This window comes from Cyanistes caeruleus, chromosome 6 (assembly GCF_971803275.1).
Source record: "Cyanistes caeruleus chromosome 6, bCyaCae1.hap1.1, whole genome shotgun sequence".
NCBI classification, from domain to species: Eukaryota; Metazoa; Chordata; class Aves; order Passeriformes; family Paridae; genus Cyanistes; species Cyanistes caeruleus.
In genome coordinates this window covers 26,990,452-27,003,456 of record NC_141706.1, presented here as the reverse complement: position 1 = coordinate 27,003,456, position 13,005 = coordinate 26,990,452, and the positions used below count along the sequence as shown (strand labels likewise).

At 35.5% G+C, this 13,005-nt stretch overlaps 1 protein-coding gene across 8 annotated transcripts in view; it reads left to right on the top strand.

The window, feature by feature from the left end:
- Positions 1–13,005, top strand: part of LRRC4C (leucine rich repeat containing 4C) — a 587,704-nt gene that overhangs the window by 439,316 nt on the left and 135,383 nt on the right. The gene's annotated exons all lie outside the window — the stretch shown is intronic.

Sequence of the window (13,005 nt, the reverse complement as noted above, 5' to 3'; positions counted from 1 at the left end):
TCTTTATGTGTCTAGCATGCCCATTTATTGTGGGACCTGCCGCTGTCATTGGGAACAAGCTTTGCTTTTTGCTTCCTGACTTGCTTATCTTTTTGGGGATATGTGTTTGAAAAGCTATGAGCTTTTCCATATGCTAAAGCAGTAAGTTCTGATTTACTTTCCTCTTAGTAGAGATCTTTAAAAGACTTTGCACAGGTTATACCTTATGCAGTTCTCTGTCATTTACTATACATTTGGAGCAAATGAGTGCAGATAAAAAATTAAAAACTTCCCCACAGCACTTCATGTTGATTTTTAATTATGAAGTGTGGCTTTTAAAACTGGGATTAGAACCAGCTTTATCCAGTATCAGCAGGACAACTCTTTGCGTAGGAATTCCCAAACTGGTTGGTTTGCCACTTAACAGCCAATGGATTACATTGTGTATGCCACTAAGGGCTGTTTGCATAGCAGCCATCCTCAGCAGAGCATGTTGACTGTCAGGGCTGGAGCAGCTGTGATATTTCTTCCAGCTGCTCAGAGAGCAGAACTTCCTGCAAATGAGCTGCCAGAAAACCCCTCAGCTGTGCACTCTTGATCCTGACCTCTTCCCAGACCTAGCCACAGTATTAGTAGTAGTTACATGTCCATTTTTGTCACTGGTCCATGAGTGGTTTTTTTTGTGTCCAAGATGAATTCACACCACCTTTGTGGATTTTTTTTTGCCAGTAACATATGTTTTGTGGTCCTCTACAGGATGTCTCATCTTTAAGTGACTTTCTGCTTTAGGAAGTCTACCAGCTTGGATGTTGCTAGAATATACATTTTGAGATATTGTGAAAATCTTGTTTTAACTCTTTAGTTTCTCTTTAATTAAAGGTAGAGAATGAGGGAAAAGATGACAAGGAGGCAGACAAGGAGACAGAAAGGCTTGTTCCAAATACTAAGGTTCTAAGGTTCCTATCATTTACAGCAAGCCCTGCATGCTGCAAAAAAATAAATAAATAAAACAACAAAAAAACCCAAAAGAAAATTATAATAAAAGAAGAAATTATTTATTTTCACACTTTGACCTCCACATAAAGCTCTGACTGATATCCATAATAGATTCCCCTTCTCTATAATCAAGAACAGAAATTTAAAATGCTTACTATTTACAGAATTTCTTAGAGCAGAAAAATTAAGAAAATCAGTCTTGAGTTAAATTTGTGGGTTTGTTTTGGGGTTTTTTTATCATTGTCCAATAAAATACTACAAACAAACTACTTTTCACAAGTACTAAAATGCTAACAATTTAGTAGTTAGAATATTTCCTTTTTATGAATCTATTTGTTCAAGTAAACTAGAAAATTAGGTCACAAAGCAGGTGATGTGTGTCTCCACACTTTGGACAATCTTTGCTCTTCAAAGTGCTGTCATTTACCTCAAGCTGTGCAAGTTTAGGATATCTTCTCTTTGAAAGCAAATTGAAGATGAAGAATCCAGCTGAACATTTACGTACCATCAAGCAGCAGAACAGACATAAATTATCATATATTCGTTAAGTAAATTAAACATGATACCTTTAGGGCTGTAACTTGAAAGTGCTACAATGGAAATGAGATAGATGCAATGCCAGTTAGTGGGAGAAAAGCAACAAATCTACACAGAAATAAAATAACTTTCTCATATGACATATCAGGCAGGTGACTTCCCAAATCTGTTAGAATCCTGTCTGTGCCTTAAGAAAAATTGTTTTAAACAATGCTCCACTTAACAGGAAAGCAAGCATAAAGACTATCCAAAATTTATTTTAAAACTTTGGTTATGGTTTCAGATCTATAGTTTGTTTAATGAACTGTTATGCAAAGAGTATAACCACAGAAGTGCTGGCCAAAGCATGTGTAGAAAAAATTGTAAATGCAATAGCAATTTCACAACTCTAGAGGAATTTGTATCTGGGAGGTAATGAAAAAAAACAAACTAAAGCCAAAAATACAACACTGTCCTTACCTAAGAAAGAATCAAAAAAGCTTGGAGGGATGGCAAATCAGCTTCTTCCCTTCTTTTAAAATAGCCATTTTAAAGAGTTTTGCCAGCTGCTCAAGTTATATTTCCAGCCTAGTCTTCTCTCTCAGATATATTACCTGAAATCAGTTTCAAATATTAATTTGCTTAATGTGTAAAAAAGCAAACAAACAAAAACAATAACCCAGTTTAGAAGGTAGGTTTCTGGATTGCACAGACATGTCAGATTGCCAGGTGGTAAAAAGGTGCTCTATTTATTGCATTCAACTTGTTTTGTCCCTATACTTCTCAGAGGATATCAATGCCATATTCTATGTTTCTTAATGTATAGGGTAATGTATACAAAATGGGCAAAAAATAGAAAGGAAGTTCCTTTTGCTGAAGCCTCAATGAGCATGAAAGTGCCTTAAAAACAAGTAGGTTATGGCTTAGTTCAAGAACCTGAGTATGTGTCTGTGTGGCTGAGGATCTGCATCCAAATTTAACATTCTAGCAGATTTTACTTACTTGATTAGCATGATGGTAGTCTATATACTTTTGAGAACTAATGTAGGGAGGGTTCTTAGGACTCTCCAGTAAATCCTATTTTGCCAGCTGTTTAAAGCTTGCTCAAAAGTTTACACTTAGATAATGCACTTAAAAGCACAAGTCCCCATTGGAGTGCATGAGTCATAAAGGCAGTAGCTGCTATTTAATTGGAGTTTAATTCCCAGCTGTTTTTTTAAATCATCACATATAGTGTGTATTGTAATGGCAATCTAGATATGCTTTTTGATAATTTTTAAATTAATCTCTCTTCCTTTTCTTAAGTTGTGCCTTGGTGTGCTGTAAGTTGCTGGAAAGCCTTGTTCACTTAAGGCATGACTATAAAACAAACACTCAAGTCCACTGTTGTATCTGACAGGAGTCTGGCTAGTTTTAATTAAGGTACACGTAAGCAGAGACGTTGTGCTATCTGGAGTCTCTTTTACACCAACAGCCTTTTAGGCCATACTCCTGTGCCTGAGAATTCAGAAATTTAGTGACTCTGTCCCTGAGACCTGTAAAAACTGATGAACTTATTTTCTGTAGAACAGACAGGATTTTGAAAAGCCACAGGAGGTTATTAGCCAGTGCTATTTTAAAATTTATTTCCCTTTCAGTTTGGGATGAAGATTCTACTTGTAATGTAATTTAACAAGGCATAATGCTTTCTTCCTGACACATGTTGACAGAGTGTGGGAAATTGAACAAGACTGGCAGAAATGGCAATAGGGATTTATGTAAATTTTACTGCAAACTTGTGTCAATGAAAACAAAATATATTTTAAATAAGTTTCCAAGGGACATAACTGGCTCTTTTATCTGAAGAAGATCTTTATTTTGGATGAAAAATTAGTTTGCCATAAAAATAGATTTTAAATTACAGGCTAACAAATTTGGTCAAATTATTTGTTGCTTTTTCTTTTCAAGATAAATATAAACTAGCTATTTCTGGGTTCACATGGAATTTCTAATATTCAGATCCTGATTATCACTTTGAGCTTACTGAAGACATCATAAGAGAAATTTTGCATTTCTTATTATGTGTGCATTGGAAGACTTACTAGTTAGAAACTATGGGCATCTTTCAAGATTGGTATGAATTTGATTGCCAGCTCTAAAGTGTTGACATTGATGACCCTATCTGTGTCTTTTTATATTTACTTCATATATGTTTCAGGACAGTTTCACTTACTTTGCCTGTGCCTCAGTAAACTTGTTAACTTTTAACTTGTTTGGTCAATCTAAATCCAGGATAATGAAACTTCTAAATCTATAGGATGGGGTTGCAACCTGGATCAGCTACAGCTGCCTTCTTTTCAAAATGCATCTGTGGGAGAAGCCGTGACAGCCAAGCCATGATGCAGCCATGGTCTATCAAAGTACTGATGGATATCCAATTCTAAGATATTCAATTTTAGATAAAGGACACTGAGATCCGTGCCTGTTAGATTTTAGATATATTCGCACATTTCCCAGGAGAGAAGTTACATGGCAGATGAAAGAGTCATATTGATATGTCATAGCTATGACAGTTTAGGATGATGTCTGTCTGTGCTTGCTATTAATTTCTCACATTCATTTTCATCATTTACCATATGACTAATAACAGACCAGATTCACTTAGTGATTCTTTGCAGACATTGAAATATGAAGCTAGTGTCTGCATCTGCTTGAAATTATTCCAGAGTACATCCTAAAGGGTGATATGGATTAGGAAGATCCTGGAATGTCTGGAACTATAAGTACTTGACTTCTTTTTCTCTGCTTCTAAAGGAAAAACTTGTGATGCAGAGTACTACATAACAAAACATGATATAGTTTCCCAGATAGATGGAGGATGGCAGGTGATCATGCATTTTTATATAAACTACTCCTTCATAGGAATTCTGGTGATTATATAAAATTAAAGTCTCCAGGATAGATATTTCTTCTAAAGTAAATAGTGCTTTTTAGCAAAATGCACTTAATATTTCATGTTAGGAAGTTCCTTAAATAATACAGTGTAATCATTACTTCATAATATATTCTTACATAAATGTCATGAGTGATTGGTTTATGTCACTTAAAGAAGCATTGGCAAAGGTATCAGCAAAAGTCAGTTTAATACAAATTTGGAATAGCAGGACGAAGTTTGATGGTAAGGTTCACTCTATTATTTACTAGGTATCCCATGTTATCCCATGAGTTTCTTGTAAGGTCAAGGGAAGAGGTATTGCCTAACTCATTACTTAAAGCTGGGGACTAAATAGAATTCCTGAGATTTTAGAGCAGCCTGAAGAGGTGGGGACCCACACCCCCCGCAGTGATTTGTGACCTCTGCTACAGGATGCAACACATGATCCTAATGGCTCATCTTCCTCCTTAAGTTCTACCCACCCTGTGGAAGAAAACAAAAAATGGACCCAAACATTCGCTTTAATACTGGAAAACTTTATAAAGACTAAATAAGTATCTATTTCTTCAGAAATTCATAAAAATAGTCTCATATTATGAGAGGCAGTGTGGGACAAGGGGCTCAGGGTGTGGGGAAATGTCATCAGCCAAAGAGAGGGAATATCCTTTCCTGTTATTCGGTGCTTTTAGCCATCCATCAGTATCAGTGCTGCCTTTATTAATGTTCCTCACTGCATTGCTTTAAATTTGCAGATAAAATGAATTGGCCAGCAGAGACCAAAAATACCCTGCAAGTACAGATGTGCCCTTATTTCAACTGCAGATTTTGAAGAAAGTATTGATATTGCACAAAGAGGAGCTTTTTGAAAGCAAGTTCTATATACAGATGATGGAAACTTTGGATGGATTTTAAAACATGGCATTTGCTGACTGAGGAGTGAGTGGTAGGGAACAGAGATTAGACAACAGCTTACTCTCCTATTTACTGGTGACATCAGACTGGAAGCAAAATATTTCCTGTGAATGTTTTGAAGACTAAAGACATCTATTACATGAGATGATAAGTTTATAGGTGCACAAGAGAGACACAACTTTTGAGCAATTTCAGCTACAGGGAAAGAACCAAACACACCTTCTAGAGGGTGCTAATGATGAGCATTATCTTTTTGCCATCCCAATTCACTCTCAGCCCAATAACATCTTGTAATAAAATAGGTGGACCATTGATATTTCCTGCTTATAAACTCTTCCCAGAGCTCCCTAGCTACTTGGTAAATCTTTGGAATCATCATCAGACTCTGAACACCATATAAGAATTTAATTCCTTCTGAAGTGTAGTTATCCTGAACTCAGGGCCTCCAGATACTTTGGCTCTCTAGGAAGGTACTCCACTCTTCTTCCATTCCTCCACCTGAAAATGGGTTTTATTTAGAATTGAATTAAATTAAATTGATTTCTTTCTAGGATGGAAATTTAGTTTGTGGGATATTGTTTTTGTAGGCGATGCTTCAATTTTACTGTATCTATCCCACTGCTTGAGGGACACAGCATGTTACCATCTCATTCTTCCAATACTGAAAGTCTTAAGTAAATATTGTTGGCCTGTGAAAGCATTTTTTGCTGTAGTGGCATAGGCAAATTCAGTTGAGACAGCCATCATGTGAGTGAAAAAATATCAACTGCCTGTTTGACATCAAATAGAATATTCTTGTTCCATACCTAAACACTTCCTGTAAAATAAAGATTGGATGAATCCACTGTAATGCATGTGGGGTGCAGAGGTACCATGAAGGAGCTGTCCATCAACAATGTGACTCTCCCACATTTTGTTCCTTTTGCATGGGTGATTAGCCAGGAGGTTTCTGTTCACCAATATTCACTGAAAATCTATACTTCAAAATCTGAAAAAGAAGACTTCCCATGTCTCTTGATATGATGACATGTATGATATAGTTGCTGCTGAACTTGTTATTGATTTTCCCTTGTCCCTGAATCAGGTATTTTCACAGTGCCAAAGAAGCAGAGAATAGATTATTTGGCCAGGAAAATACATTACTATAGAAATAAGAATGTTCAGAAAATTTGAGGTTAGTTAATAATGATCTAAGTTGACTATAAAACCAGGTTCCAAAGTACTCTGTTTTCTCACATCACAGGACTGAATCAATTAAAGGATTAGATCTATCTTTTCATGAAAATGCATATTCTCCACTCCTTTATATATTGAAGGTTAAAAAATAAATTAAGGGTTAGGATTTTCATCCCTTTCTTCTCTTTTTCTCATCAAGGTAGCGAAAAGTAGCTACAAATATTTGGATCCCGTTTCTATAAAACTGATGATCTTGTTCTTTGGGACATCCTGTGGCTTTTAATCAGAGGATCACTTGATACCCACATTGATCTCTAGATCAGGCACAGCTTGCATGTGTGTACACATGCTGCTTCCCACAACGGCATGAAGGTGGTAGCAGTTGGGTAGCATATGCTGCTAGTCTGCTGCATGGTTACACTGAATTTGCCCATTAAAGCCGTGTGTAAATAGAGCACAGTGGTGATTGATGGCTCTGAATGATTTCTTACAACACATGGCTATGGATGTCCAGGTATTTTTATGTTTTGTTTTCTGCTTGGGTTTTGGGCAGTTGAGATGGTTAATCTATTTCTGATTAAATTCATCCTGTTACTGTAGGAGATCCTGTGAATAATTCATAATCTCCTTTAGGGCTAAACAATTTTGATACCTGATATAGCGTATTATTGAGAAAATGTCATCTGATGTTTTTTTCTGAAATTTCTTTTAAAACTAATAGAAAATATGTTAATTCCAAATGAAATTTAAACCAAAATTTTTGTAAGGAGTAAGAGCTTCCTGTGTTCATTAAAATTTCTGCACGATTTTTGTAGTGTTTTTGTTGTTAAATTCTGATAAATGCTGTTCAAATTCAAACGTGGCTAATTACTGTATTCTAATTTCTTAAGTACTTTTCCCTATATTTTTTCAAATTAGAGAGTTTCTTCTTTATTTTTGACTTGTAATTGCTTTGCCTTAGTACTGTGAGTACTAAAATTTTGCCTTTATTTCATTGATCAACACAAAAATCTTTGATATCTTGCTCTGTACTTCATGAAGTCATTTTAAGCAAGTTGAAGTGAAAATATTAAAAAGACAGTATGGGAGTGATCTACAGTAATATAATACAGTTTGATAGTATTTTATATCTACTCTGATTCATTGAGCTTGTATTCCATCACGAATAATTGTTGAATGATAGCACTGTCTCATTTTGAAGTATTCACTTTTCTAGCTGACTGTGAGGGCAGACATAAATTGTGGGGGTCCCAGAGAAGAGAGGATGATATATGCCACATGACCCTGACAAGTTCTGTCTTTGACAGTGTAAATGAATTTTCATCTTTTTTTCACCACCTTACAGAACTGCAAAAATCATGAGAGGTCAGTGTACAACAATTAGGAAAAATGTGGGACAGGGGGAGCATCAGGGTCAAGTATGCAGTCAACCATGACAAAAGCCATTTACTTAAATTATAAAATGTTATCTGAATGGCTGGAAATTTATATATTGACTATAACTAAAATTCATCTTACTTCCAGGAGTTTATGCTGATTAGAAACTCCTAATGATCATTTCTTTTAAATTAATGATCATTTGGAAGACCAATGGTTCAGTCTCTGACAGGGACAAAACTAGGCTGCCCAGCAATGCTTAGCCCTCCTAATAGAATATGGATTATTTTTATGGATGCTACAGTTTCAAGCTGGTATCCATAAGGCATAGCTAGAAGCCAGATTCCATTATTTTAGCTCTTTTAATTGCCTGTGTGATCCGTCTGCATTCTCTCTTTCTGGTTGTGGGGACTATGTCGGATCAGCCCCTTCTAAACTCTGCATTTGTTCCAAAGTACTGCAGAGCTCTATAGTTTAATACTCATGCCCATGCTGGGGGAAGAAAAGTCTGCTAGAAAATCACTGTGGTAAATGAGCAACTAAATTAATCAACTTTCTCATCATGACGACAAACAGAGCTTCCTGCTTCAAGTATCTACCTTGGCTTTTTATAAAAATGGGAAAAGAACCAGACTCATAATGCTGCATTGAGCTCTTAGGCTCATCTCACTATAAATTTTAAAAAGGCCACAGAAGGCCACAGTGATGCTAAAATTCAGTGACCCTTGCTTGAGCAGTGATAACATAAACAAATACTCCAGTGCCAGCCTATCATGAGGAGAATGGATCCTCCTGCTACCTTCAGACCTTGAGGGGGTCAAAGTGGTTAGTGTCAGTGTATAGGATTTTCTTTTGCAAAACAGAAAATATACAATTACTGCACAACAATAGAAGGATAGGCATTCATTGAAAATAATAAAACAATGAAGAAATCAGCAATGGTTTGTGTCTCTACTCTGTTTACTCTATTCTCCACCCAGATATCCCCCTGCATTTAGTTCATCTGTTCCTCTGCTTTGTCATTTGCACCATCAGTGTTTGTGCAGTGAGAGCACAACACCCTTGCTACCTCACCACACAGTGGTATATTTTAGGATAGAACTTTGCAAATGTAGGTTCTGCTGTTCAGAGGGAGTGAGGTTTGCTCCCAATCCAAGAGGAAAGGGAAGAGGGATTTTTGTGGTTCCAGTTCACAATCTGTTTCCCAGTGGGACAGTGTTTCTCCCAGATTCAGTTTCAGACTCTGGGCTTGCGAGACACCAATAGTTAAATAATAGTTCACTTTAAAAGCATTTAGAAACTTGGCATTTAGACAGATATTACTTGATGAATATCAAGGTTATTAACATTTAGAAAAATACATCTCATAGTAGTCGTGAGAACAATTATTATACCTGCTTTATTGATAAAATGAAGTACACAAGTGGACAGTCATTCTTAAATATTCAAAATCAGTGCACCAACAAGAAATCAGGGTTTGACGGGGTAATATTTCTATACTTGCTCTTGAACAGGGGAGAATTTTTACCTAAAGAGACCACAATTTAAAGATTCAAAAGTTTTTCTTGGCTATGTGTGTCTGTACTAAGCTAATTCCAGTTTTAGTTTCAGACTTCCTGAGTATCCTCATATTTCTCTGTAAATAGTAAAAGCAGAATGTATTTTGTACTGGGTACAATATATGTCAGACCTAATTGTTATGCCACCAAATTGCTATTTTAAACTGGCCTTTAAAGATAACCTTAGAAACATTCTTTCTCTGCATCCTTTAAAGTAGGGTTTAAATCAGAGTATAGATTACTTTTTGCCCTCAGTAGAAAGGTAGTACTACTTCTTCTACTATCAACAGGACAGTAAATGTTCATTAGATAATGAGAAAGCTTTATAGTCAGTATGGCAATTAAAAGGGAGATGTCTGCATCATGAAGTTGATTCTTTGAATTTACTTGGGGAAAATTGTGGGGAGATAGTGCTACTGAGACAGCCAGTGTCATGTCAGCGTTTTTTCTGTTCAATTTGTCTTTAAAAGAAGGGAAGAGAACACAATATAATGCCCTGAAATACAGTTATTTGTAACTAAAAGTAAAAAATATAAAGCAAAATTGTAAGTAAAAAAAAAAAAGTTGCCTGTTTCCATTGCACCATGGAAAAAAAGAGAAGTGAAATGGTTTGTTGAGCATGTTGTGAGAGGCAAGAACAATGAGCTAGCTTTGCCTCTGAGTGAATATAGAACAGAAGACAAATAGCAGCAACACCAGGTGTACTCATTACACAGCAGAGTGCTTTCTGGGCTGTCTATTCATGGCAATTTGCATTCATGGGGCACTATTGATCCAAGGTGATCCATGCAAATGTCCATCCGGTGGCTCAGGGTGTTGCCTGAGGTCAGGAACCACAGGACCAGCTGCATTGTGAAGCTTGGATCGCTTCAGTTCAGTTCCCATCTATGCACAGGGTTGAGCTCAGTTCCAGTCTCTAGTCTGAGACAGGTTATTTTGTCTTGTTGGACTTTTTTTTCTGGAACTTTATCTACAAGTATTAGTCTTATTTTTGTGTTCCATACCAGAAGGGATATCACCAGACCATGTCACAAAACAAACCCACCACACCACAAAAGCAGAAAGAGGAGTTCAGGAAATCTTTCATTCCTTACATGCCATTCATCTAAACCTGGGACTAATAGAAACTTAATTTGATGTTAATTCTGCAGGGTCCTTTAGAATTTTACAGCTCTTATCTTGATCAGTAATATTTCACTTTCTTTATATATTCTACTGAACTATCACTAATAATATCTAACAGCTGCATCTGAATGGATTCCAAACCTTTAATTATCTGGCAAGAAGAAGTGAGTTGTTTGGCATTAAACTTGCTGCCTAAATTAAATATATAAACTCTAAGTCCTACTCACAAGATTATTTTGTACCCAAAATCTGATTTGTGTTTTTGGAAGCACTATATTCAGTTTAAAAAACCAACATGTTAAAAGAAAATCTTCTAATGCAGGAGATAGTGATTATCAAAGTGGCTTCAATATTGCTTGAAGTATTTCTATAAAATAATATTTTATATATATGTACATACACAGTCAACATGATTTAAAAGTCTCTAAACCATTATCTAGAGGTGATTTGATCCCAAGTGCCCTCATATCACCTTGAAAAAATCCTAACATAAACTTTCAGTGACTGTATAGTAACATTATATCCGTATTTAAGTAGAAAATCAAATATTTACTATTTGTCACCAGGGTGAATATCTGATGCAATAGTCGAGAAAGATGAAAAGAATGGCTGTTCTCTAGGTTTGCATAACTTAGTACAGGTACTATTCCTCTGCTCTGTACTTAAAATTAAGGGTGCACACACTTCACTACATGATATAAGCAGACTCTCCTCTTGTATAGCTGCTGTTTCTTTGGATGTGACAGATTAAACAATATTCCAATTTCCAAAGGTTTCCAGTTTTTAAAAACAACACAGCAGATATACAAATGTGTTTTGGCATCCAGGAAAAGAGTATTAGTCAAGAATCAAGCTTATTTATTTCATCAAGGTCTTAGATGAAAAGTGTTAGTTGTTTCGGATATTCCATAAACATCTCTGGCTTCCTGTCTGGTTTTATCAGACTAAATAAATTTGATAATATGACCCTTGTGTACTGAAAATCTGAAATTTTTACTCAGCCCCTGCCATGAACGTGAACTAGTATGAGCTTAACAAAACAGTTTTAAGGAAACAAGAAACATATTATAGTTAAACACAGTTTGCAAAAAATATATTGACCATATATTGCCTTAGCAGTTACAATAATGTGTAATATATTAATCTGTTGTTCATTATTCATTATTTTATAGCTATTTTTCAGGTGCTAGAACTTATTGTTTGCATTTTTATGGTAGCTACTGCATTTCAAAAAAAAATTATTTCTTTAAGACAGTCTTATATTACACATTTTCTTAATATAGAAAAAAATTTTCTTCTGTTAAATTGTAATAAGAGACTATAAAAGACAAAAAAAAGTAGGAAGCAGAACAAACAAAAAGCCCATCAAAACTGATATAGCAGAAATATGTAGAGGTGACATTTTTATTTAAGACTGATTATATTAGTTCTTGAAAAATAATATATTTTTCCAGACATGTTAAAAGAAAAAAAAAGGTAATTTTGTTTCATTTGATTGAAAAATTTCCAAAATAGAACAAAAAGTTAATCAAAGTTTATCAAATATGCAGAATATTTTACCATCACAATATTTAATTCTGTGCTATGGCCCTTGGTTCCAGTATATTTAACATCCTTTTATTCCTCGACACACACCTTGTCCATTTTTTGAGACGTGTCAAATAGAAATGAAAACATATTTGCCTGGAAAATCTACATATACATGGCCTTTGTGTACCCTAGAATGTCTTACCTTTCTGACCAAATTATGTGCCTGACCTCAAAGGTCAGGAGAAAGGGTGAGCGCACCAACAATTAACTTGTTTGTCACCTGGGCAGCTCTGAGGGGGTTCTCTGTTCCTTTCTTCCTTCTGACATTTTCGTCTAATAATTTGACACTTTAGGAAAATTACGATTTCTGCCTTTTTTTTTTTTTTTTTTGCCTGTTAAAGCGCTTTTGATACAGATCAATGCATCTGAATGTCCCTTAATTTTTAATGGTGCGGCAATGTTAGATACTGACAGCTGCAAACCTTAATTGAGCAGATGACAGGAAAGTAATGGACGTTTGCAACCACTTATTCTGTCTGACCTTGTGTTTAATATCAAAGGGTAAATGTTCATTTTTCTTGGAAACCTTGAGAAACTGAGGGGATACAAAGGCAAGTGAGAATCTGATCTTGCTCAGACAATGATATTGTTATGGGAAACAGGCATGTCTCACATTCCCCCTTGTCTTTTAAAAAAAAGAGGATGGATACATCCTGCTTTGTTTGTGGTGATTATGGATGGTGTGTTATGGATGTCTATCAGTAATTCCTTCAGCCCTATGAAACACTGTAATGAAAATTAAGAAAAAAGGAAATAAAATAATGACATTTGGCTGGATGGAAACTGATGATATAACCTGGTATAAGCTATCCTTTTATATTTCTGACCAATCCAATGACCAACACCACATCTTAAAAATCT